The sequence below is a fragment of the Marmota marmota genome, unplaced genomic scaffold, assembly GCF_001458135.2.
Source record: "Marmota marmota marmota unplaced genomic scaffold, marMar, whole genome shotgun sequence".
In the NCBI taxonomy this organism is placed as follows: domain Eukaryota; kingdom Metazoa; phylum Chordata; class Mammalia; order Rodentia; family Sciuridae; genus Marmota; species Marmota marmota.
This window is the reverse complement of record NW_025999949.1, coordinates 22846824-22874035: the sequence shown is the minus strand read 5'-3', so window position 1 is coordinate 22874035 and position 27212 is coordinate 22846824. Positions and strand designations below refer to the sequence as shown.

The 27212-nt window shown below is 45.5% G+C and overlaps 1 pseudogene; it reads right to left on the bottom strand.

Annotated features, from left to right (window-relative positions):
* Window positions 1-10090: 10090 nt before the first annotated feature.
* On the bottom strand, window positions 10091-11012 carry LOC107142787 (annotated as a pseudogene).
* Window positions 11013-27212: the final 16200 nt, after the last annotated feature.

Below are 27212 nucleotides of genomic sequence, written 5' to 3'. Positions count from 1 at the left end.
AGAATCATGCTATGGATGTTCTGAAAGCCTCTCCCTGTGCGAACACACAGGGTGTCCGTGTTGTGGGATGGCTCCTTGGAAAGGCCTGTTCCTGCTGATTATGCAATCACTTGTAAACAATCGCATTGTCTGGTGATAGTAAAACAAGTTCTAAGCATTTTGTATCCTGACATCATGAGCATTTACACTACTTGTACATAAACAGTCACTGATTTTAGACTTTTAGAAAATTATTTGGTGTACTGTAGTTTGTGGATCTAGAATGTTTTCCAAAGGTCCCTGTGTTAAAGGATTAGTCCCCAGCTTGACACTAGGGAGGTGGTAGAAACTTGAAGAGGTGGGGCCTACTGGGAAGCCTGGTCACTGGGGTTTGCCCTTGAAGGGTATGGTGGGACCCCAGTCATCTTCTTCCTCTCCTTCACTTCCAGACATGAGGTTTTATTTGGCCATGTGCCCATCATGATATGCTGCCTGGCCACAGATCCAAAAGCAAAAACTAACCATGGGATGAAACCTCCAAAATTGTGATCCATAGCAAACCTTGTTTTTTTTTTATAAGTTGACTTATCTCAGGTATTTGTCACAGTGATGGGTAGCTGAATAACACATGGAGATTTGGGGTTGAAATGTAATGCATTACATTTTTTTCCTATATGAAATAATGAGAAATAGGACCCCAGTTAGTATTTCCTTAAGAATCTCAGATTAACAGAAACAAATTACCTGACTTAGGTGGGAGATGCCTGAATAGGGATATGAGCATCAACCTAGAGTTAATAGTTTCTGCCATGAAAGCAAATGATTATCTTAGAAAGGCAAGAAGATATTTGAAACTCTAGAGTAGAAAATAGAATGTGTGGCCCATGAAGAGGAGAAGATGGGATTCAGGTTCAAAGAACACCAGCTTGTGAGGATAGGGGACAGAGTCCATGAGAAAACTTTGGGAGAGAAAGAGGAATAGAAGATGCAGCTGAGGGTGGAGGCCCATGAGTCAAAGGAATGGTGTTACAAGGTAGAGACTGGTGACACAGCTGGGGTGGGGTTTGTGTGTCAGATGGACCCTTGTTACAATCTTTTGCAAAACAAATTCTGGATAGGTCAATGGCTGCAACATAAAATAAGTAACCTTCAAAAACAATGGGAGAGTGGGCTGGGGATATAGCTCAGCTGGTAGAGTGCTTGCCTCACATGCATAAGGCCCTGGGTTCAACACCACACACACACACACACACACACACACAAAATTACTGGGAAAACCAGGCATGATGGCGCATACCTGAATCCCATCCACTCTGAGGCAGGAGGATTGCAAGTTCAAAGCAAGCCTCAGTAACTTAGTGAGTCCCTAAGTAACTCAGTGAGACCCTGTCTCTAAATAAAATACTAAAAAAGGGCTGGGGATGTGGCTCAGTAGTTGAGTGCCCCTGGGTTCAATTCCCAATATCAAAAAATAAAAAATAAAAATTAAACTGGGAGAAAGGGAAAGTTTAAGAACAATCTTAAAATGGGCAGGCCCTTTATAAAGAGAAAAAACCCACTGCAAACAAAGTTGTTTTTCAGCATGGAAAAAATAACCACATCGTAAAAATCACAGGGTGAATCAGTAAACTGGTTGGCAAACAAATCACAGACAAGGGGCTACTTTACTTACTGTAGTGAGGATGCCTAGAACTCTCTGGGGAGAGCAATCTAACAGACAAAAGACAAGAAGAGGGTTCACAGAGAAAGAAATGTAAATAGGTCTTAAGTTGCGATACCATTTTCAACCCTCAGAGAAACAAAGGTTAAAAAATACAAACAGTGCCATCTTGGCCAGGTTGTGGGGGAAAGACACGCCATATTGCTGGGTGGGAGGGTGAAGAGACCGCTCTCTTCTATCAAAATGACAACTGTGTTTATTCTTTATCCTAACAATTTGACTACCATGGAAGACTCTTGAGACATATGGGAGAGAGTTCTGTCTATAACTGGAAAGGTCTCAGGACATTACTGAGGGGAAGAAAGGAATGTGCCACCTAGATGCATGGATAGCATTCTATCATGGCAGGAAAGTGAGACAAATACAGAATCTACATTCTTTCTTGGGCCTGAAAAAGCCCTAGGAAGATATTAAGACGTGAGTAACCGTGTTACATGTTTGCGGTAGGAGATGAAGATTGTAGGGGGGCAGGAGGGGGGCTTTCTTATTGACTCTCCTTCTCTTGACTGTGTCAGCAGTACCTCTCTTAGGTCCAGGTAAAGGACGTGAGCTTTAGAGGTCCTCATGTGGCTGCTCCACTTCCCGGATTAAAGTATCTACAGGGCCAAGGAAACACACCAGGGTGTTGGCTCCGGGGCTACAGCAGGCCCAGAAGATCCACAGCAGTCTAGATGACTCTGGACGGACTTTCCTTAGTCCTTATCAAATGCTCAAAATTCTGCACTGTGTCAGCAGGTGGCTCCAGAGGCTGCTGTTTGGTGAGACTGCAGCAAAGTGAAGTTATGCCGCAGAGCCCGCCAGCCCTGTGTAATCCCCAGGAATCTTTCTGCAAGCATTTTTTGAAAGCAATATTTGTACCGATTAGATTTAACCCAAACAAACTGGGGTGTAATATAGGATTATGTGTATGGATACTCTCTAATGTGAATCCATCTGTAATACATTATGAGAGAGAGAGAGAAAGAAAGAGAGAATTTTTTTTTTTCTAGGTGGGAAAGAAAGAGAGAATTTTTTTCCCCTAGGTGTCAAATACCACACTCCACAACATAAAGGCTCACTTTTCCTACTTGGCCACCTATTTTCTCCAAAGTTAGTTGTCTTCAAAAGCACTCATCCAGACACTCACATATCTGGAAGCCAAACTTCCTCTAGAAGTCAAAAGATTGAGATTAGATAGTTCTTATTTCTAGATATAGAGGAGAATTCCAATCCTTAGGGCTAGTACTAGATCTTGGAGCCACAAGCTGGTCTCAAGTTATGCAGAACCCAAAGAAGAGAAAAGGCCAGTTGGAAAGTTAAGCTCTCATTACAAGTTAGGAGGGATGCCCTAATATGGGGCCCCTGCTTCATTTCTAAACATACCAAATGCTGGGAAGCAGGGTAGGTCCTGGTCAAAACTATGAAAACAGCAATATTCTCTAGGATTATCTTTCCAAGTTTTCTTCTGATGACACTCCCCTACCTTTAACTCTACACCTGCCCTCTAATTTGGTACTACCAGGAGTCACCTCATTTTGCCCCTGTATTTTGTCGTTGAGGGATTTTTTTTTCCTTTTTCTTTCCCTCCCTCCTCCCTTCCTCTCTTTCTTCCTTCCTTCTTCCTCCCTCCCTCCCAGGGATCAAAACCAGAGCCTTGTGCATGATAAATGATAAACACACATCCTACCACTGAGCTATGCCTCCAGCTCCTATCTTTTTTTTTTTTTTGGTACTGGGGATTGAACTCAGGGGCACTTGACCACTGAGCCACATCCCCAGCCCTATTTTGTATTTATATTTAGAGACAGGATCTCACTGAGTTGCTTAGCGCCTGCCCAGCCCCTATATTTTGTTTCTTAACTTATCCCTGTAGGTCATGATGTTCTCAAGTGTCAGGTTAAACAGTCTCTGAGGAATTACAGTCTATCCTCTGAAACCACAGGTTTCATGTCTACAGACTCAACCAACTGCCAACCAAAAATACTTTTTAAAATTCATCTGGACCCAGCCTGTACAGACAACTTTTCTTGTTCTTATTCTCTGAATATTAGAGTGTAACGAGGATTTACATAGCATGTACATTGTACTAGGCTTTATAAGTTCCAGAGATGGCTTAGAGTATGTGGGAGGATGTGCCATAGGTGATATGCAAATCCTACATCATTGTACATAAGGGATTTGAGCATCTGTAAGTTTTGGTATCTGTAGGGAGTCCTGGGACTAATTCCCATAGATGCTAGGGAACAACTGTATAGATCTGGAGTTGGAAGGAGAAAGGTAGGATAGTATTTGGTTAGTGGCCTTCCACGGCCCAGACACCATCGTATATGGTCTCTCTTATCTCACAATCATTCTATATAAGGTAGGATTAGTGTTCTAATTTTTCACAGTTTTTAAGCAATGAACAGGAAGACCTTAGGAGGTAGAGGGCGTGAAGACCCTCAAAAACTGTCCCTGCCGAGTGGCAGCCCTGCAGATCTTAGTTCACAGACCTGTTCCTTCTCCTGGGCTTCTCACTACAGCAGATACGGGTTCCAGGCAACAGGCTGACCAAGGCCATCTGTGCGCCATCTCTGACATCCTTTCCCCCTTGCCCCACAACCAGCAAATCCCACTGCCCCCCCCTCCTACAGCATCGTCCACCATGTCCACTGCTCAGCACCGCACTGACACTGTCCTCACTCTGTTCACCACCTTTGCTCACCCACACGTCTCCTGGTGCCCAGGTTGGATCAGGAGATGGGGCAGGTTGGTGGGAGTGTGGAGGAAGTGAAGAGCTGCAGAAATTTCCTTGTTCTAATTGTCCTTCCACAATATTAAATTAAACAATGGCACATATGGAAAAGTCACGTGTGCCTGGCGATGTGATTTCTGATGTTGCGCAGTTAGTGCTGATGTGGGAACTGCACGCAGCCACTTCCTGGGTAATGTGTTTAATGTCATAACTGCAGCTCTGCTGGAGGGTCATTCTTTGTCTTCTCTCGGGAATGTATCTTAATTCCCCTGAGACTCTTCCTTTTTCTGAATTCCTCATCAAATCATTTTACTTTAGATTTCAGAGTAGAATGTTATCGATTTTCATGATATTCATCTGTCCAAAAAATATTCAATCTAGGGAGGCAAGCCATAAATAATCACCTTAGGTCTATCTCCTGTGCTTGCAGCACATTGCTTTAGGGCTAGCAAGCTCTGAAGAGGGATGATATTCTCAAGCTTTATCTAATGATATGTGATGAGCTGGGTTTCCAAGAGTCGATTTAAAAAGCACTTTTCTTGGGGAACTATCTCACCTGTCATCAGAAAAAAAGCCAAAGTTGGCAAGTGAACAGGCATTTGTAACTATTTAAAGTAGATGTGGAAATCCTCAGCACTGTGGAGCATCAGAATAGGAACCCCTCTTAGATTTGTATTGGGGAACTGAGGGGGAGGTTGATTACCCTTGGTTGGTGCTGCCAGTAGGGGGAAGGCTTATGAGCTAAATTATGGGTCCCCCAAGTTCATACACTGAAATCCTTCCCCTCACAGGGACTCTGAAGATAGTCTGTTAAAGAGATAATTTAAGATCATCTGCATGAACCTTGATTCAATAAGACCCTTGTCTTTATAAGAAGAGAAAATTGGATCGCAAAAAAGAAAAAAAAAAAAAAAAAAGAGTCCTCAGGGATGTATGGCCGCAGAGGAAAGACCATGTGAGGAGCGTCAGAAGGCAGCAAGGCAAAGAAGCTGCCGCCTCAGGAGAAACCAACCCTCCCACACCTTGATCTTGGACTTCAGCCTCCACAACTGTGAGGAATGAATTTCTGTTGTTTAGGTCACCCAGTGTGCGATGTTTTGTAACTGCAGCCTTGGCAAACTAAGATAGCAAGGATCAGGATGCAAACACTCCCCCAAACACACCTCCAGCAGGCAGGACAGCCCCGAACAATGGTCCTGCCCAGATGCAAATGGAGTTCCCTTGAGAAAGTTGGTCTGGTCCCAACTCTTCATGTGTAGATGACTCCAGCCACTTGCCTCTGAGGGAAGGACCCTATTCCTTCAGCCTTTGTCCTGTCAGCAGTTAGCACAAAGTCTGGAGCTCAGGAACAGTGAGGGTGTGATGTTTCTGAAGTTCTTCCGGCTTGTGCATCTCATCTTTTGTCTTATTTCTCCTGAGCCCTACATCTATTTGAGGGGACACCATGCATGACTGGTTACCCAGGGACTGCAGAGAGACAGAGGTGTGTGTGTGTGTGGGGGGTATCATTAGCTTCTGCTATTCAAAACAGGACTTTACTTTAAGATATTCTTTGCCAAACTATTACCTTTAGAAAAGATTGTCTAAAAGACCTCAAGGGCCCTGGTTTGGAGCTTAGTAAAATGGTTCCTCCAAAGCGAGTTCCAGAAAGATGACTTGACAGGTGAGGGGTGCGGAAGTCCTTTGATAAAGGTGAAGAGCTTTAGATTCTTGATGTAACACTAGGAGGAAGAAGCTAAAGACTACTCCTCCCTTCCCACCTGTTTAAAAATCACACCCTAGGCACCCACGAGAATCTGACAGCTCCTTTTATATTGGTTTGTTTCTTTATTTATTTACTCCTGGTGCTGGGGATTGAACCCAGGGCCTTGCGCATGTGAGGCAAACACTCTACCAACTGAGGTATAGCCCCAGCCCCTACTGTCTTCCTTTTTGACTAGAATGTCAACTGCATGAGTCCATTCTTTGTTCACTCCTGCTGTATTCTCAGCTTCTAAAACAGTACTTGGTAGCTCAATAAGTACATATTGAATGAATACCCTTCCACATCTGAAGAAGATCTGAGAAGCGATCATCGTTTAATTTGAGAGGATGCTTTAGAGGTGTTGGAAGCTGTTCTCTGGTTTTCCTCTCCCTACAGGGGAAATCCTAGGCACTGGCTTCACAAAGTCGCCTCCTGAAAGATCCAAGGATAGGTGTGGTGCTCATTGTCCTGCATGGGGTGCCTGCTCCCTGTGATTTCCTTTACAGAGTTTTTGGTGTGATAAATGACATCCACAATGGCATTGGGCCAGTAATTGTTCAGAAAGTGGACTAAGATAGAGCGCGTGCCCTGGGCACTTGCCTAATCCTGGCACACTAACTTGGGAATGTTTTCCAGAACCAGTGACCCCTTCTCAATAATAGGACCTCATGGGTGCTGGGTCCTCGTGGGCTACCCAGAGTGGCATGTCATGTCACTGAGGGAAACCGTGCCTCTTTCTTGTCATCTCTGCAGGAAGTGCGTAGAGGAGAAATGGCGAAGAAATCCCATCAGAATCCTGTGCATTAGGATCACTGAATGTTGGCAATTAGTGTTGGGGTTCCCCCCCACATACACACACACACACACACACAAAGTGTCCTAGGAAACATCAAGCCCAGTGACCAAGACTGCACATCTTCCCAGAGGATTGGGACCATCAAGTTTGTTGTTTATTAATGACCAGAAAGGCAAGCTATGTTCCTTTGGGATAAATTACAGGGTGACTCTTTACTAGGGTGGGAAAAGGAAGAAGGAAGGGGAAATCCACAAAGGGAGTGGCAATTTATAATGTGACATCTGCAAGATGCAAAGTTCACATGCAGGACAAGTCACTTGTTACCTGGGAGTGACCTATTCTAAAGTGGATTCCCTTCACCTGAATAAAGGGGAAATCCTAGGTTACCAACTAACAGGATGCAATAACAGGATGCAACATAGATGCAATGCCCATCTATGTTGGCATCATAAAAATAACTTTCCTGTGTTAAGTGGTACAAAGCGGGCCAAGAGCTTTCATGTACCACTGAGTCTCATCACCAGCCTGGGAATGGGATCAGAGGAATATATCCATTTTAGACAGGAAAACTGAGATTCTGAGAGGGATAGAGAGTTGCCCAAGCCTGTGGGGCCAGAGATGGAGTAGGTTTTTGGTTTTGTTTGTTTTTGGTACTGGGGATTGAACTCAAGGGCACTTAACCACTGAGCCACATCCTCAGCCCTTTTTATATATATATATTTTAGAGACAAGGTCTCGCTAAGCTGCTCAGAGCCTTGCTAAATTGCTGAGGCTTTGAACCCTCAATCCTCTCTTTCCTCAGCCTCCTGAGCCTCTGGGATTACAGGTGTGCACCACAGTACCCAGTTGGACTGGGTTCTCGGTTGTACCTGGATGTGGCACTTCCCACAGGGTTATGAGTAGAGCTGTTGTGTGATGTGTCACCCAAACTGGACCCTTTGGAGAATAAGAGGCACTGTGAGGAATGAGACACTCACTGGAAGCCAGGGTTGTCTCCTGCATGTGTAGGTATGACTGCTCTACTCAGGGCAGGAGCAGAGAGGCCAGGCGCCCTGCCCGCCTCCCTCCCACCTGCTCCAGTGGGGAGAACGCTACCAGGGCTCAGAGGCAGACATCTCTTTCCTACTACCAGGAGACGTACATCTTCATCTCTCTCTGCAAGTCAGTGGCTTTTCAGTTCTGAGAGAAGCAGTTGAAAAGACAAATTTGGTGTGGTGTGTTGCAGTCACGGTAGCCAGTTCTCTGGTGTTTGGTACTATTGTGTCAGACCACTTTGGACCCCAAAGCTCAGGAAATAGGGCCACAGGTGGAAGATGCAACCCCGAATACAGAAAGGAGAGCTGACGTGGCTGCCACAGGACAGAGCGAAAGGCTGTTGGGACAGAGAACAACCTGGGCAGAGAGTGGATTGGGTGTCACTCTAAGTGACTGAGGGCCTCTGAGGCCAGGAGGCTTGCTAGGGTGGGGCACGGACAGACCCCCATTCTGGACAGGTTGTCACTTCTTTCCTGATGGCTGTTGCTATCTGTGGTGACCACAATATCTGTCATGGCAAGAACTTGCCGCTGGATACAATTTCTGATGTAGAAGTGTAGGATATGATTAATAATTGCATTTCCAAGGCAAGCCTCTTCCTTTGCAGAATGCTTTATAACTTTTTAATTTTTACTACTATTTATAATACGTAAGAAGTGCTTAAAACAACTACGTGACTGGCATCATAAGTGCTACGCAACTGTTTTCTGTCATTATTGTTGTTTCACTGGATTCTCACAAACACCCTGTAAAATAAGTTGACAGATGAGCTAGAGGGGAGGAGGATGCACGGAGTGACCGAGTTTATTTCCCATCCTTACTCAGCCAGTCTCTTTCAATGGATTTCTTTACAGAATTCGAGGGGTTCTGGTGAGGACAACAGCTTCAAGTCTACCATCCCATAATTTCAGCACAGAAGTCCAGACCCCCTTCTGGTCTATATCATGAGGCCACTGACACTCGGGGAACTCAGATTCTTGGAACTCTGAAGCAAGTTTGCCTCCCCACCAAAGCTTATCAGTGTCATGAGGCTGCCGTGTGACTGGGCAATCGCCTGCCAGTGCGTCACTCCCTGCCGGACTTGTCATCCATGACCAGGGCATCAAGGCAACACCCCATCATGGGCACCCACTCTCTACAGCTGGGTTTGCCAAGGTACTGAGAAGCCCAAAGGCATCTGTCAAGACACATTTTTGATGCATTTCCAAAAAATGCTCATAAATCCATGGAGTAGAAAAGAATTGCCCTCTTAGTCATGTAGGGCATTGCTGATTAGCTCTTAGCACTGAAAGTGAAGAAGTGAAACCCATACAAAAGCAAGCTGAAGCTGTTTCCAGGATACATGTCGACAATTGGCCAAACTCATGTCCTTAGAGTAAAAGAAGACCCAGAGAGAAAAATCGCTATGGGCTCGCCCAGGAAATAAGGTAAGACCCAACCAGGGTCAATCCAACAGGGTGGGTCAGTCCAAGAGAAAGCCATTTGAGAAACCAGAGTAGTGGGTACTCGTGTTTGATTCTGGTAGTATCAAAAGGCTGATGACATTTTGTTGTGGACATTTCTGGAAAGGCCCAGACTTTGGGTCTATTAACCTTTGCTGGTATTAGAGGTGCATTAGATATTTCAATGAGTGTCATCAGGGAACTGCTGTAAGCAAGTGGTAATGTTGACACACCTGTGTAGGAACACATGCAATGAGCCAGGGCCTCTTTGTGGAGCACTGGAAACCAAGAGACAAAGGAAATTAAGAGAATGTGTTGGTCCATCAGAGGGAGAGGACACTGCCAGAGAGTCTTGCTGGTATCCTTGGGGTATCCTTCAATTATCATAGTATTATTTCCTTATTGTTTCCTCCAATTTTTACTCATTTACATATAAGCTTACGGGACGGGGCGTGGTACCAGGGATCCGACCCAGGGCCTCACACGTACCAGGAAGTGCTCTACTGCTGAGCTAGACCCCCAGCCAGCATATAAGTTTTTAATATAGTTGTAGTGAAACAATATAAGGATTATTGTGTTATACCAGTTGTCAACCAAAGGTGGATTTTTCCCCCAAGAACATTTGGAAATGTGTGGAGATAGTTTTTTTTTTTTGTTTTTGTTTTTGGGTACCAAATTTCTTTATTTGAAGGAATGGTACAAATTAAAGAACATAAGTGGATGTTTTGGTACAACTTATAGAAAAGGTAAAGGTAACCCCAATATGCATGCACTGCCTTGGTGACCAGGGAAGTCACTTGCACGGCTATGGGAAAGTCAGGCTGAGGTTTAGCTCTCGTTATCACTGTCTCCCAGGGTGTGCTTGTCAAAGAGATACTCTGCCATGCCCGATTCTGGGGTTCCCATCTTGCGCAAGTTGGTTACATGGTCACCCAATTCTTTGATGGATTTCACCTGCTCATTCAGGTAATGAGTCTCAATGAAGTCACACAAGTGGGGGTCATTTTTGTCAGTGGCCAGTTTGTGCAGTTCCAGAAGTGACTGGTTCACACTTTTCTCCAAGTGCAAAGCACATTCCATTGCATTGAGCCCACTCTCCCAGTCATCACGGTCTGGTTTCTTGATATCCTGAAGGAAGATTCGGCCACCTCGTTGGTTCTGCAGCTTCATCAATTTCTCAGCATGTTCCCTCTCCTCATGAGATTGGTGAAGAAAATATTTGGCAAAGTTCTTCAAAGCCACATCATCACGGTCAAAGTAGTAAGACATGGACAGGTAGACATAGGATGCATAGAGCTCCAGGTTGATCTGGTGGTTGAGTCCTGGTGGTAGTTCTGGCGCACCTGCGAGGGGGACGTGGTAGCCACGGCTGGTGGCTGAGGAGAGGCATGGCGCTGGAGCGGCGGCGGAGGCCTGGGGCGGTCCGAGGGCGCTGTGAAGAGGTGGCGAAGGGCTGCTGGCTCTGAGCAGCGGCCGGGGTGGGGGTCGAGCGCCGGGTTCCGTCCAAGCACTGTTGAAGCAGGAAACCGAGGTGACTCTCGGCGAAGAAAGACTGGCCGTGTGGAGATAGTTTTGAGAATCATAACTAGGTAGAAGGGTGAGAAGGTAGCATATGAGATGTCTTCTAATAGAGACAAGGGAGAGTGCTCAACCTCCTGTAAAGCACAGGACAGCCTCCCACAAGAATTATCCAGTCCAAAATGTCACTAGTGCTAAAATTGAGAAATCCTGTGTTATACTTTTTCCAACAAATTTTTATAGTATTTTATATTATTTTACATATATATTATAGTATTTTATATTATTGCACCCTCTTTATGTTTGGTGGTTGTACATTATAGGTACTGAACAAAACATATTAATAAGTTTCTTATGTTGTTTTCTGTTGCTATAACAGAACACCTGAGATTGGGAAACTTTTATAGAAACAAGTTTTATTTAGCTAACAGTTCTGGAGGCAGGGAAGTTCAAGATTGAGTGGCCACATCTGGAGAGAGCCTCATGCTATGTTACAACATAGCAGATGGCAGCGCACGTTGGGAGTGTGTGGGAGAATGGTGAGCAGGGACGTGCAGAAAGAAAAGTCAAAGGGGAAGACAGTGTCACAACTGCTCTTATGAGAACTCACCCATTCCTGGGAGAATTAATCCAGCTTCATTAGAGAGATGCTAATCCCTGAAGGCCTCACCTCCCCCAAACCACACTGGCAACCAAATTTCATCATGAGTTTTGGTACAGACAGACCACATTCAAACCAGAGCAATAAGCGTAAAATATTCCACTGAATTATTGTGAAATAACTTCCACAGATGTCCCTCTGTGCATCGTTGGGCGTGAAGGTTAAGCTGTTTTGCTACTGAAAACATCATTGCAATGAATATCATGCAAATTTCTTAAATTTAATTAATCCCTAGTTGTGACATTGTTCATCCACTGCAGAAAGAGGCTGAAACTGTCCTGTGACTGATATTTTATTTTAGATTTCTTGAGATGGTGATTTGCCTTATTTAATGTTTTCATCCTTAAAATTTAGCAGTGTCTTCAATACACTATGACTCTATAAATGCTCATTTAGTATAAATTTTTATCATGCTAAGGAAGTTTTCCTCAAGCTCTTGTTTACTAAGAAATTTTTTTAAAAAATTGGGATGGTCATATATTTTCTCCATTGATCTGTGAAACAATTTATTAACCAATTTCCTAATTTTATATTACCCTCATATACTTGAAAGTAACCCTACTTCGTCATGGGAATTACTCTTTATGTATTGATTTGAGATCTTGGTATTTGCATCAGATTTTATTCACAAGAAATGTTGGTTTATAATTTTATTTTTTGTGTGATCTTTGCCCAGGCATGTGCAAAAGAAGAGGGACGGTGGCAAAATGTCCACACAGCCAGAGCAGGGGAGTCACAGAGGAAGCAGAAGAGATAATCCTATGGTCTGTGGGGCCACCTATATCTCCCATGAAGTATCAGCCTCCCTGAATTGCTTTCCACCAAAACTTCTAATATTTTTGAAAGTGTCCTTGGCTTGAACTTTTCTACACTGACCTTTTTGCCCGCTTTGGGTTGCTGTGATCAAAAGACCTGACAAGAACAATGGAGAGGAGGAAAAGTTTATGTTGGCACAAAGTTTCAGAGGCTCGATCCACGGTCAGCAGAACACACAGCTCTGGGCCTGAGGTAAGGCAGAACAGAACAGCTAGGTAGATGGGTATGGGGGAGGAAGGTGGAGAGAGCTCGGCTCACCAAGGACAAGACGAAAACCTCAAAGACACATCCCCAGTGACCTACTTCCTCCAGCCACACCCTACCTGCCTACAGTTACCACCCAGTTAATCCATATGGGTGGATTAACTCACTCATTGGGTTAAGGCTGTCATAACCCAATCCTTTCACCTCTGAACATTCTTGCATTGTCCCTCACATGAGCTTTTGGGGGATGCCTCATATCTAAACCATAACACTTGATTTTGGACAGATAGCTCCTTAGGGGAAAGCTTCAGGGCTCTCTGACTGCTTACCTCCCACTCCAGAAAGATCTCCAAGTAGTGGCTCCAGAGTTGGGGGGTGAAGTGATGGTGCCCTTCTCTTTGTGTGATCCTCCTGCTTCAGAAGCAGATGTTGGCTGGAGGTGCCGGCCTCGGTTCTTACAGGATTCCCTGTCCTGGGAGAGAACCCCTGCTCTGTGAATAAGCCAGGGTGATGGCAATTGTGACCCCAGCACGAGGTGCAGCCTCTGTCTACCAGTAGGTGCCAGGTGGGAGCAAGGAGCCCCAGACTTCTCAGCTGCACTGACCTATAATTAGGCCCCTGCAACAGGTGTCTGGGAGGGATTAAAAATGCTGGTGGTTGCCCATTCAAAGAAGATACTAAGGCTCGACTGAGAGCATCCTCGAGATCCTACTTACTCTCCACAGTGTCTCCTTCTTAGCCTTCACCCCAGCCTGACCCCCGCTTCCCACTGGAGCCATGACAACAGCCTCCTATCTTTGTTCTGATGAATCCTCACCAATAGTTGAGTTAGTTCACTTCCTTAAGAAACCCAGGCAGCCTCCTCAGAAGGTGGGTCTTCATTTACCATTCTTTCATTTTGTTTATGCTTCACCTCTTGTTATGCATTCCAACCCTCTGTGTCCGAGGGCCCGGATGAAGCAGTCATTACTGAGGGTATTCTATATGCCAGGTCCCAGGCAAAGTATTCCCTGCGGCACAGCTCATTTACTCTGTACAGCATTAGGTACCTTCCTCCTTGTACACATGATAACTGGAAGCTAAGAAAAGCCAAGTAGAGCAATGCTTTACAGTGAGAAAGTGGAAAAGACTGTGTTAGAAACAAAAAGAAAAATGGTCTCTGACCTTAAGCTTAGCCTCTAATTGGAATAAGACCAAAATGCATGAAATCATTAGCAAATGATGTAAGACACTGTGCTAAACTGCTCTGTTTTCCTAGTTTTATTATGGCTTGTTTCCTCTCTTTCCAAATTATAGCTGCATCCCGAGCAAAGATCACATTTTTCACTAATTGTATCTTTGAGAATACTTGGCACTTTGCCGGGCATAAAATGAGCACTGGGTACGTTGGTGCTAAGGGAAGCGAATGTAGGGACAGAACACTTAGGAATAAAATAGTGAAGAAGGTTGAGATTTCACTAAATACCAGCAAGAAAGAGAATATGAGACTCAGAAGGAAGGTGACTTACTCAAGGTCAAGGGAGATGGACGAGGCAAAAAAGGGCTCCTCGAGATCCCTGCCCAGGGAACCTTTCCGCAGTGCCCACTGCTTGCTTAGGTCAGCACAGAGCACAGTGAGCCACATTCTCTAACTCAGGAACTAACAGGTCCCCCCTTCCCACCACAACGCATGTCACTGTTCTTCTTGTAACTGACTTCTGAGCTAAGTCTTCTTGGAAGTCTTCTTCTCTTGGAAGTCTGATCAGAACCTTCTAGTCGGATGCCCTCTTCTCTATCCCTTGGCATTTTGGGTATTTGTCTGCCATAGCGCCTGGCAGGGGCTGCCCTGACTTGGTTGCCTGTCTTCCTATTAGATTAGAAACTCTCTGAAGCTAAGAACAATTGCTCCTTTGAAGAAACCATTGCCTAACGCGTGACCTCCTAATCAATGCTTAGTGAAGGGATGGCTGCAATGCAGCTCACCCAGCTGCATGATGTGAAGGTCAACAATAGATTCTTGGAGCAGGAGGCAAACCAACAGGAGATGAAGGATGAATGCAGTGACCAGGCAGGGGCAGGTGGAACAACACAGTCTGTCCCTTCATTGCACAGATATTTGAGGCTCTCCTGGTGCACTCTTTGCATCTGGGGATGACAACAATGAATGTGAGAGACACAGTTCTTGCCCTCATGTGTACCCCGCAGTCTAGCGGAGGAGGAAGACAACAAACACGTGTCTAAGCAGGAGAGTTTCTGATAGTGGTTCAAACAAAAGGGGGAAATAGGGTAGAGAAGGCAGGAGTGAGGAGCTTCCTTCAGAAATGTAATAAAGGCCTTTGAGGAGGTGTCATTTCAGCCCAGGTCTACCGTAAGGGTAAAAGAAATTGAAGTTAAAGCGTAAAAGTTAAAGGGTAAAAGACCGGGTGTTGTAAAAGTTTCTAAGCTGCAAGGTCTGAGTTAAAATGTAAAGGAGGTATTGTTAGGTTTCTATGTTACCTGCAAAACCTGAAATTTCTGTAGCTGTTAAGACAATGCTTAGAACCGCCCAGTAAACATTTCCCCTGATTGTCTGGTTGTTTAATAACTGAAGGGGTCTGTGTGGTTGCACGCAGGCCTTGCAGGGCCTGAACCAATCAGTTTGAATGTGTACTCTCCTTAGGAATGACCTATCACTCCAGCCTGACCTGTTCCCGCCAATGAATGAACCAATCATGTTTAGGAGTTGTTATTCAGTTTTCCCGCGCCTCATGATGATTTGTTCTGATGTATACAAAGCCCTCCGCCCTCCCCAAAAAGTGTACTTAAGCAGTGCTCAGCCCCTGCTCGGGGCTCTGGGCTCTGGGCAATAGGGTGGAGCTAAAGATAAGAAACCCCAAGGCACAGGGTAAGAGGAGGCAGCTGGCCAAGAAGCAGAGTGCCAGCCAGGTCCTAGGCTTGCAGGGAAAAAAAAGAAGACGATGAAAACAGAACCAGCATCAGCACATTTGGACTCAGAAAGGCCTGAAAAGCACAATGACGGATAAAGGGAGCTTTTATATCTAATTACACCATTGAGCTGTGCAGGCAGCCCCTTATCACATCGCCCTTTACAGCCCAGCTCTTCAACAGTGTCTAATTATGTTGCCTAATTACCACCTCTACATCACTTACCAACATTTAACTCACTCTCTCCTAGATTTCGGCAGCAAGACCCTCCATGGACAGCAGATTTTATTGGCAAGAGGGAACCAATGTGGGGTACTTAAGATGCCATGAGAAAAAGCAGAAGTTGAGACAGATTTTATCCTAATAGGTGGTAGAAATTTCTGGACACAGAGGGACCAGCTGGAAAGCAGTCCCAGGCCCCTCATACCCATGATTTAGGGCCATTTTTGTAAAAAAGGAAACCAACCTGAATGTAAGCAAAGGGCAGGTCTGAGACTCGGCTCTTAATTTTCCTGGACTGTAAATATTGCTTTGCAAATTTAAAGGGCTATTTTTTTCCATGTCCAAGTTCATGAATGCAGTGCTCAGCATGTGATAGTTACTCCATGAAGGTTATGAAGTAATTCTGCGGGAAAGAAATAGGCCACACGGCTAACTGGGTGAGCAGAAGTAGGTCATGGCATGAGCACCAGGATGCTGGCCAGAGCCCTAGAGCCAGAAGGCAGCCATCTGGTAGGACAGTGCCTGTCCCCATGGCACAGGTTCATGCCACTCCATGCCACGAGAATGCAATAGAATAAGAGTGCTGAACTCAGCCCCTGCTTATCATCTCCCTGGGAAAGGGACATATTTCTGTTGCTTGTCCACCTTCAAAGCAGGAATTCCATGCTGCATTCTAATCGTGGCTTACTGGTCCTATGACATTTGTTAAACCAATTTTTTCTTAAATCCCAGTTTTCTCATCTGTGAAATAGGAGATGATACTTACCAAGGGCTTGGTGGGAGTTCAACTAGAGAGCCTCACACCTATGTACTTTGTGCATGTATCTCTCCATGTAACATTGTGGTGATGTCACGTGACACCCCTCTTTGCCACTTGGCAAGCACCAGCAGGCTTGCCACTTGGGCAAGCTATGCAATGCCTGTGTGCCTCCATTTCCTCATCAGCCACGTGGCAATGACCAAACTAGAACCTGTCTGCCAGGGTTTATAAGAGGAGTGGAGGGGCTGGCACTTGGGAGTGCCGAAATGAGAACCCCGGGTGGCCCACAGTAATCCTGATGTCAGGTCCTGGGTCCTCAGACTGCCAGACACACTCACATACATGATGGGATCTCCCTGGGTTTCTAAAAACAAGATCATGTGACAATGTTCAGGTAGAAACAAGTCACGCAGTTCCCTTTGTTAGACTTGCCCTTTGGGTTTGGGTTTGTTTCCCCAGGGGAAAAAAAATCCCATGAATTAAAATTTCCAATGAAGTCACTGGAAAGTTGAGTGAAATGAGCTTTATAAGAACAGACTTGTACTAAGCCACCTGCCATACCTTTTGTGATCTCTCATGCTTTTGTCCCCCGCCCCCAGCTGCTCCAGTCTGTGGCAGTCTAAGGGGAGGAGGATAAGGCTAACAGTCCCTAAACCTGCTGCTGCCAGAGAATATCCACAGAGGATGGGCCCTGCGGGAGGGAGTCAGGATGGAGCTAGAGACTGCTCGGTTGGGGCCCGTGAGGGACTTTGGAGCTTCCTTATAGTTGGCAACTGGGTGGAAACACCCCAGGAAAGAAGCAGTCTGAGGATCCTAATGGGGATGTCAGGCTGTGGTGTGGAGCCATGGAGAGCACCTCAGCACAGCCATGCTGTGTCATTTTGTACCTGTTCCGTCAACAGTGTCCCTTAAGGGAAGGGAGGGGCTGAGCCCAGAGGTTCTGGTTGTGACTTGGAACAAAGATGCAGAGGAGAAAAAGAGTTTGGAAGTTGGTCATTTGGGGCAGGAAGGAAGAAGATGGGAAGAATGGCTGCTTCCCCTTCACCTGGGAAGAGCAGGCAGAGATCTTGGGTGGTGGTTCAGGGGCACAAGCTGGCAGGCTGAAAGCTTCCCGATCGCTCTGGAGGACTTTGGTGATGTAGCAGGTGACATGTCAGGGCTGGAAGAGGTTCTCACAAGTTCTCCCAACCTGGGTAGGCCAGCTCCTGGGTTGGGATCCAGTAGTTTCAAGAACTCAGGGTCACTGCAAACAAACTGCTCTGCTGAAAGGCTCAAGTGTAAGCAGGGACCTAAAGAGGAGAGAAGGGCTCCAGGAATGGATCTTTGCAGTAGCCTGTGTCCACTGCTTGTCATGGGGATATGAAGACCTTGCAGCAGCTGAACTTGGGATAAGTCTGAGGGTCTATTTAGCTCAAGGTCCTCCTGGCCTCAATGCCATGGAGGTGGTGTAGTCAACACTTGGTCAAGGTCTTTCCGAGTCTTGACATGGTGTCTTAACCACTGTGCTATTGTGCAGGCATGACACCACACAGAAGAAAGCAGGGTGTGACAGAATGAAGAAACAGAATAAAAATCTTGGTAACTTCTTGAACCAGATGCTATCGCCCAAAACTGCCTTTCTCCTGCCCACAGGGGCATGGTGGGTGGAAGGGCTAGACATATTTAAGGGACCCAGGACAGGGGGATGGCTATTGTGCCATGCTTCTTACTGGGTTTTACCGATGACTCAGCATAAGTGGCTGACTGATGGAGACACACATAGCATGAGCCAGAGATGATGTCTTAGCGAGTGCAAATTTGGTCTATAAGAGATGAAATATTAGTAGGTGAGGTCATTGGCCATGTCTTACACTATCATTTGGAGAACTGTGGAATTGAAATCAGAGCACAGAGTGCCATGGTTCTATCAGGAGGCATATGTGCTCCATTTTGAACTTGTAGTACCCTACTGGTCATCCACCCCTCTTTCCATTCAGTCATCAAGGATTCAGTTGCTATCTATTGTATGTAAGACACTCTGCTAGGCTCTGGGATTGAATGATAGTTCCAGAAGAGTACCTGTTCCCAAGGAACTTAAGTGTCCTGTGGAGCTGACAAATATTTCCAATACAATGACCTGAGCACTGGATAGTCAGCTTAGGTTAAATGATGCTGCAATAACAAATGAACCTCCAAGTCTCAGTGGCTCTCCACAACAAAATTTTATTTCTCCCACCCATTGCTTGATCTTTACAGGGTGGCTGCTGCTCTGCACCACTTCTTTTCTCTTATGGGATCAAGTCAAGGCAAATAGACTCTATCTAGAATAACCTGCTCTCATGAATGAGGGAGAAGAGAGAGTGGAAGCAAGTGCCATCTCTTCAAAGCTTCTGCTGGTTGTCTGTCACTTCTGCTCACATTTCATTGGCCAAAGTGAATCACATGTTCAGGCATGATGACATCAGCTTGGCAGCTGTGGGCAGTTAACAGTTAACAGTTGGCAGTTAACAGTTGGGAGGAGAATAGCCCCTCTGTCATTGACAGTGGACGCTAGGTTCAGACAGCATGCAGAAAAGCACCGACATTTTGGAGCTTCTTTTAATTCACTTTATTAGTACATTGGAATTGAACCCACAGGTTTTGTTTCTTTTTCCTGTCTAGCCCTTAGAGACAAGCTCTGCCCAAGCTAATATGGTAGAGAGAAGGTATTAGGATTAGTGTCATAATTAGAGTTTCTAATTCTGGACATCTGCATAGAAGTGTGTAGGTATAAACATGAGCAAAAGATTTCCAGAATTGTCATGCTAATCTAGGATCTTAGAGATGGATGAAATCTTAGCAACAACCCCTTCTCTTAATGGATAAGCAAAGTGAGACAGTATAGAAGCTAATAAACTGGCTTTAACATCACTTACTCTTTGCTAAGCATGGCATTAATATTGAGTGGCTATTCAGACAGAGAAAGCTGCAAGCAGCTTCTATGACCTCGCAGTAGATAGATGTTGCGATGACCTGGGGGGCCTTTTCATGGAAAAGCCACTGGGCTTGAAGTCAGGAACCCCTGGGTTTGAGCCCTTCCTGTGCGATTTACTGATTCATTGATTTTATTTTTTATATTTTTAGTTGTGGGTGGATGCAATACTTTCATTTTATTTCTTTATTTTTATGTAGTGCTAAGGATCAAACCCAGTGCCTCACACATGCTAGGCAGGCGCTCTCCCACTGAGCCACAACCCCGGCCATAGCTGTGTGATTCTGAGGAGTCAATTTGGCCTCTCTGAATTTTAGTTGCTTCATTTGTAAAATGAAGGTGGTTATGAGAAAGGGAAATTGCTCTGTGAACAGAAAGGAACATTTCAAGTGTTCAGCTTTTGAGGAAATTGGATGGAAAATGTTATACGATGTGGGCAGTTCTGTTTTTTTCTCCCCTTGCTATGGAAAGCCAGAGAATAACACAATCAGAAAGTTTATTGGCAGCAGCTCAGATGTGCTGAAGCTGGTAATTATCTGCAAGACAGGCTGAGTTTTGATTGTATGTAAGTGTGCCTGGCAGACCCATCAATCAGACATGTGCCTTGATGGAAGGCTGATGGTCTATTTACACAGAGGCAACTGGATACCATAAAAGAATGAAAAGCAAGCTGGAGGTCTAAGTGGTTCTGGAGGATGTGACTTCCATGTTGATCTGTGTGGCCGGCTGTTCTAGGATGATGGTAAACATGAGCAAAAGATTTCCAGAATTGTCATGCTAATTCAGGATCTCAGAGATGGCTGAAATCTTAGCAACAACCCCTTTTCTTTATGGATAAGCAAACCTCTGTTTGAGTAAGATAATAAACTGGCTTTAACATGCCTTAACTCTTTGCTAAGCATGACATTCATATCGAGTGGCTATTCAGACAGAAAAAAAAAAAAAAACTATTACCTAGCTTTTATTTGATGAACCCATGATTATTTATCTCTTAAAAATTAAATTTTAATATTTAGCATTAAACATGCCGAAATATTTATTCACTATTTACACATGATCAACCAAAGCACAAAAACTTCACACTAAAATTTCCCAGACATTTAAACATTCATTACAAATTTGTAATCAAGATCTTAGATAAACAAACAATTAAAACTACACTGCTAATAAAGCAAGAATCTTTTGCATGCTCTGAACACCTTAAGGAGCAGTCAACATGTGCAAAGAATGTCACTTTGATTACAGAATTATTGCATTATGGAAGAATGGCTTTCTGAGATGCTCGAAAGCCAAAGGGAAGATACTGGTTTGTGGATGCCAGGGTACCTACTCTTGTTTCTCCTCCTTATGTATAGGGGACTTGCTGAAGCTCTAGGGCTCAAAAACTAGGAGGGGTCTAGGAGCACAATTTTAATTATGTGCACGGACTGTTGGCATAAATTTCTCCTGAAATGATGATACAATCCCATAGCAAAAGCAGGCTGTGACACAGTTCAAATGAGCTCTACATTTATTAGTCCCCTATCCAGAAGACAGTATTTCCAGGGGACACGCTACTTTTGGGGTATTCAAAGGCCAAGGATTGCTCTGTGACTCTATTTTGCTATCCCAGCTTCTTATGTCCCAGACCTTTGATATGACATTCTATGTCACTGATAATCCTATCAGAAGCTTTAAAGAGAGAGGGAGAGGAAAAAGAATCAGATCATTATGTACTCCACCTGAGAGGCTGTGTGCATTTGCATTACAAAAGCCACTTTAAAAGAAAAAAGTGTAATAGCATGAATTTAAAGTTGTTCACTTTAATTTTATTTTTGCATTTGGTAGCTTCCCAAAGTTGCTACTTTTATACCTTTCCAGTATTACAGTATTTTTATAGGATTTATGATATATATAGCTTCCCAGAGAGAGTTTTACTGAATTCATACAAGTCCCAAAGAAAAGACGATATGAACCCAGGACAGCTGGAGTTTATAGGTTCAGGAGTTTTGACACACAGTTTTGATCCCTTCCTAGGATCACCCTTGACCGCGTGGTCCAAGATGGTGCGAAAGCACATCCGAATTGCAGCCCAGGGTGGGAAAGAGGGAAGAGGAAGGGAGAGGCCCTTTCCTCTTCCAAGAATGACTCTGAAGTTGCTCCCATGGCTTCTGCTCTATTTGGAACTTGTCCACACCCAGCAGCAAGGGAGGCTGGAGATCCACTTCCAGGGCCCAGACAAAAAATGAAGTGTCTTATTAGTCTGAAACAGAAGAACTAGCCTGCGGGGGTAAGGGAGGGGGGTCCCACAGTGTCTACCACTGTTCACACTTGGGGCCACCAAATATTTGTGGGCTCTTCTCTTCTCATACACAGATACACCTACCCCATCTCCAAGGGAGACAAGTCCTGGGATTCACTGTGGCGCCTCCACCAGGAGTACCTGAGTGCAAGGCTGTCAGGGCCCACTGCAGCCCCTGGTGGTAGGAGAAAGCACGTGACCTCCCTCACTACCCAGCCCTTCCATACCCACCACGTGATGGTGGCACAGGATCAGGAAGACTGTAATACGAAGCCCCACTCAGAAATGAGATCCAAAGAAAGCACACACACTGCTGGTCCACGGCCACGGTCAAGTCCTGCGGGGCAGGAACTAAATACACTTTTCTCTGTCAGCAGGTGAGTCACTTGGTCAACCCATCTGGGGACCTTGGCTCTGCTCAGGACAGCCTCCCTTGGCTGGCATGCTCTGTGGCCTTCAGCTCTTCCCTCTGGGAGGTCCTCCCTTGTCCTTGGTTTGATCTTTGCTGCTGTCTACTCTCTGGCAGAGAGCTCTGGATGCAGTGCCTAGGGAAGACGTGGGGACAAGGTCTGAGTTTTTGATAAAACTGCCTATTTGGAGCCTGGTCAGGGGACTCAAGTGATGTCATCGGTGGGTGTTCTCTCTCTCTCTCTGCCTCTATCTCTTGGCTGTGCCGCCCACTGTCTTCTGGATTTATTCTCACTCAGGCAAGTCTTCGGAAAGTTCGATTAGTCCAGTTCACGCCACACACCCACTCCAGTAAGTTTTCCACTCAGACCATGGTGCTCCTTGGCCGGCCTGGGGCTCCCGTTCACCAGGGTGTGCAGCACCAGTCCTGAGCTGACCCGGATGACGGGAAGGGTAGAAAGATGGTGCTCTTTTTCTTCCCCAAAGAAATCAAGGGCTATGCTCTCAGACAAAAGGGGAAGCAAAATGAAAGATACCCAGGACATGTGGCCAGCAGCAGGGCCAAGATTTCCTGGTGAGGAGGGTGGAAATACTGGGAGCTCTGGTTTACTACAACGTGTTAAGCCCCAGGGCATTTCTCCCTGAGAGCCCTACTTCAGATAAGGGGAGCAGCCAGAGCGGAACCCTTCCCTCCACCCCAGAGCTGCCTCTGGTCCTGAGAGGGACTGTGCCCCGCCCTGGTCCTGTCCCCTCTCACCCCCCACTGGCCACAAAATTCAGAATGAAATGTCTCTCCCCACCCCTCCTCTTTGCCTCTTCTCTAAAAGTCTCCCTCCTTCTGGTATCCTTCCCAGATCTAGCCCAAGGGGAGCCCCCAAGGGTGGAGACTCTAAGAGGAAACAGAGGCCCTGGGCTTGGGGAAGAAGGAGCTGGACTAAAGTGAAATCCTTGGCCCCTGGAGGTGGGTGGAGAGGGCTGAGGCCTTTACAGGGGCCCAGCAGCCATACCAGGAAGCAGGGAGGGTGGGTCGCCTCTGTCCTTCATCACCTCAGAGAGCAGGTGGAGAGCTGCCAGAGAAATCCAGCCGAAGGAATAAAGAAGACTTTTTGGCTCTGGAACATGTGCCGGCCTCCATACAGCTCCATCCTATCCACAGTCCACCCACTGTCCCCCATGACCTCATGACCCCACTTTCAAGAACCCAGCTCATTGTCCCCTTACCCACCCCTAAGAAGTTTCAACCCTGGGTGCTGCGCTGCACAGCTGCAGGTCTCCTGGGTTTAGGAAGCTGCCCGAGGATAAAGCACTCAGGAAGCGTTCTTTTGAAAGTGTGCCCTTCCGTCCTGCATCTGTGTCCTGGCTTTCCCCCAATTCCTCCAGGACTCATCTTGCTCCAGCTTCCAGGGGTTTGCCTTGGGGTCCCACTCCTGCAAGATGAGAGTGGGAGAGCCGGCTGCCTGGCACCAGGGCTCAGTCCTCAGCGGCCTGCGGGCAGGGCTCTCCCAGGACTCAGACTTGCACACTCAGGCTCTTCAGGGCAGAGACTGCCTGGAATTTGCTCTTTCATTTCCCCAGCAGGGCCCACTCAACCTCACCACCCTTGGGGAAATGGAAGAAGGTTTGGACTTGAGCTGTAACTCAGGGAGATCTGGAAGACTAGATGAAGCTCATGTTAGGAGGTCAGCGTTGGGAGTTTCCCGTATCTTAATACTCCTGGAGTCAGAAGCTGGGCCTGCAGGCACTGGTGGGCAGGCAGGGCCGGCTATATCACCCAGCACCTCACAGTGGTGGGCCGCATTTTCTGAAGTGAGCCATGACACTGTCTCCCATTCCACGTGATCTTCTGCACTGTGACCCTGGCAGTCCTTCATCAAGAGGTGAAGTCTGTTTCACCACCCCGGGTAGCGTGGCAGGCCCTGGGATTGCTCTGACCAAGAGAACAGAGTGGAGGTGATGCTACGCCACGTCAGGCATGGTTCTGCAGGGGCCTTGTGGCTTTGCTTGCTGCCTCTGCAAAGTCGGTCATCATGAAAGAAGTTCATGTGTTCCTGAGACCACTGTGCTGTGAGCAGCCCAAGAAGCCCCCCTGGAGAGGTGCTGGAGGGTAGCATGGCATGTGTGTGTGTGTGTGTAGAGAGAGAGAGAGAGAGAGAGAGAGAGAGAGAGAGAGACAGAAGGGGGGGGGAGCCAGCAGGCTGAGAAGCTGAAGAGCATGAAGCACCAGACGTAGGAACATTCAAGATTACAGAATTTTAACAATACCTTGGATAAGATACTTGTCTTTCTCTTCTGCTCAAAATCTCAAATCCCAGGGACAGTCATTTACATAATTTTATTTCTTTATCATGCAGTATAGCTCTAAAGGTATCAAATAACAATACACACAATGCCAGTGTTGTTAGCAGTAATTTTGACATTGTGAACTTGAAAAGAAATAACATTTAGCTTTTTTTGTCTTTATAATAAATTCCTTTAGGGCTCTGTTTCTTAAACTCAAGCCTCAATTTGGGGCTGGATAATTCTTTATTGTGAGGACAGTTCTGTGCATGGTAGCCTGTACTACCTACCCTTTGGATGCCAGTATAAAACCCTTCAGTGGTGACAGGAAAATATCCCAAGACACTGTCAAATGTCCACCAGGGACAAAAGTACCTCAGGTTAAGACACTGCTTTGAGGGTACACAGTCAACCAACATAACGAGTCTTAAGATGTTTTGCACTTTCTTCTCTCTGGATTATGACAGCAAGTTGCTGTGTAGGTAGCTTCATTTGTTTCATTGTTTTTCAAGTTTTAGTGGATACTCTTTATTTATTTTAGGTTTTTTTTTTTAAGATGGACACGATATCTTTATATTATTTTATTTTTTTTATGTGGTACTGAGGATCGAACCCAATGCCTCACATGTGCGAGGCCCAGCCCCATCTTACTTTGTTCCAGAGTAATATAATATGCTTTTCAGTTGTCTAAGACAAAATACCTAGTAGCTGATACTGTCAAAGAAGTTTCCATTTCATCTCTCTGCCCGGTTCCTGGTATCCCCCTCCTCTTTTTGGAAATGTAAGCCTATACATTTTATATGTTTATATGTATATTTACTTATTTCCCCCTTTCTCCCATAAGTTTGCATGCACTGTAAACACTGGCGTGTGTGCACAGCTATCCACCTCTGTGTTGATGGAGCTCCAAGTGGCTGCCATATGCGGGGCTCTGGGGTGGGCACTGAATCCACCTTTGATGGAGAAGCAAGACTGGGCCTGAGCCAGGAGACGAAAGCCAAGGTTTGAAGATATCAGATCCCATAGCCTGCTTCTCCCATGTGATCAGGGGCCACTCTGATCTGCCCTGGATGACACTCGCACCTCTGGGGATGGCTAGATAGGCCAAGAAGTCCCTCATGGAACTGTGAGTGGGACGATCTTGTTTGAGAAAATAGCAGGGTAAGGCAGTTTGCTTGGGACCAAAGAAAGTTCCTTTGGAAAATGTCCATTGACTGGAATGTGTTTAAGGGATGTCTCCGCTGAGGCTAAAGCAAGTGTAGGAATGAGCGGAGTGGGCCCCACCCTCACACTCGCCTCAGACTCTGGGTTCCATTAAATGAGCTGTCAAGAAATCTCAAGTCAAGTTGAGCCATGCATTAGTTGTCTAAACATGTATAGGTAAACTTTGAGCTTTAGTTTGTTATTTTCATTGTAAAAAATTCCAAACATTGCTGAGCGCGGTGGTGCACACCTGTAATCCTAGCAGCTCTGGAGGCTGAGGAGGAAGACTGTGAGTTCAAAGCCAGCCTCAGTAACTTCACTAGGCCCTAAGCAACTTAGCAAGACCCTGTCTCTAAATAAGACATTTAAAAAAGGACTGGGATTGTGTCTCAGTGGTTAAGCACTCTTGGGTTCAATCGCCAGTACCCCCCCAAAAAAGAATTCAAACATATGCAAAAGCAGGGAACAAAATGACTGAGTATAGTCATCATGCAATTTCCACAGCCATTAACATTTTGCTGCACTTGCTTCATCTATACCAACATTTTTCCTCAAGAATTTTAAAAAACAAATTCTATACAATCAGTCAGTTCACTCTTAAATGCATCTTTAAAAAAATAGGTGGCAAGGGGTAGAAAGGAGAATTTTCTTACATTATAAAATGTAAGTGTCATCCTTATAAAAATAACATTTATTTGTTACTCTCACGAAATATCCAGGCCAAATTTAGATTTCTCTGATTGTCTAAAAATGAACAAGCAAAGAAACGAAGTAGTTTAAATCAGAATCTAAACAAGGTCTACTCATTGCATATGGGGCTCCTACTGTGGGACTTGAGCCTACAAAAACCGAAGCCACAGCCCTCAGGATAGCTGAGAACAAACTAACAAGGACAGAAGCTTGGTTGGTTTGACCGCCAGATCCACAGGGCTGTGGGAGACACCTGTGATCAGACTTTGCCAACTTGAATGCTCTCCGTTCATTCCATCGTTTCTCTTAGAACAAGATTTTTTTCTTCCTTCCCATTCTCCTTTTAGAATGCTCCAGGGGGTGAATGTGGGTAGTAGACTCGTTACAAAGAGTTGCTATCCTCAGTTTTCAACCCTTGGATCTATTTATAGATAAAGAGCGCTAATAACTTGATGGATGGGTGAGTTGGGACTGAGTTCAGGGTTGTGAACACGAAGCAAACCTCGCAGGTCATTGAGCTCACAGCTTTGATTGACTCTCCCAGGCCCCAGCAAGCCATTTTGGTCCTCACCGCCCTTCGGTTCCTACTAAAATCTGTTTTACCACTCAATCATTTGCCAAAATCCAGTAACCATCCAGCAGAGCATGGTTAGGAGCTTGGGCCCTGGAGTCTCGTCAGCGTGGTTCAGTGGTTAGATTACACAGACTTCTCGGGCAGGCTTTCCAAGTTCAAATTCTAGGACTGCCAACTGTGAGTTTTTTTCTGGGAGCCTGGACAAATTACTTCTTCTCTTTTGCTCCATTTGTTTATAAAGTGACAGTGGTGATAGTACCTACCTTATTGGGTTGTTGTGAGGATTAAATAAATTAATGCACGCTAAGTGCATGA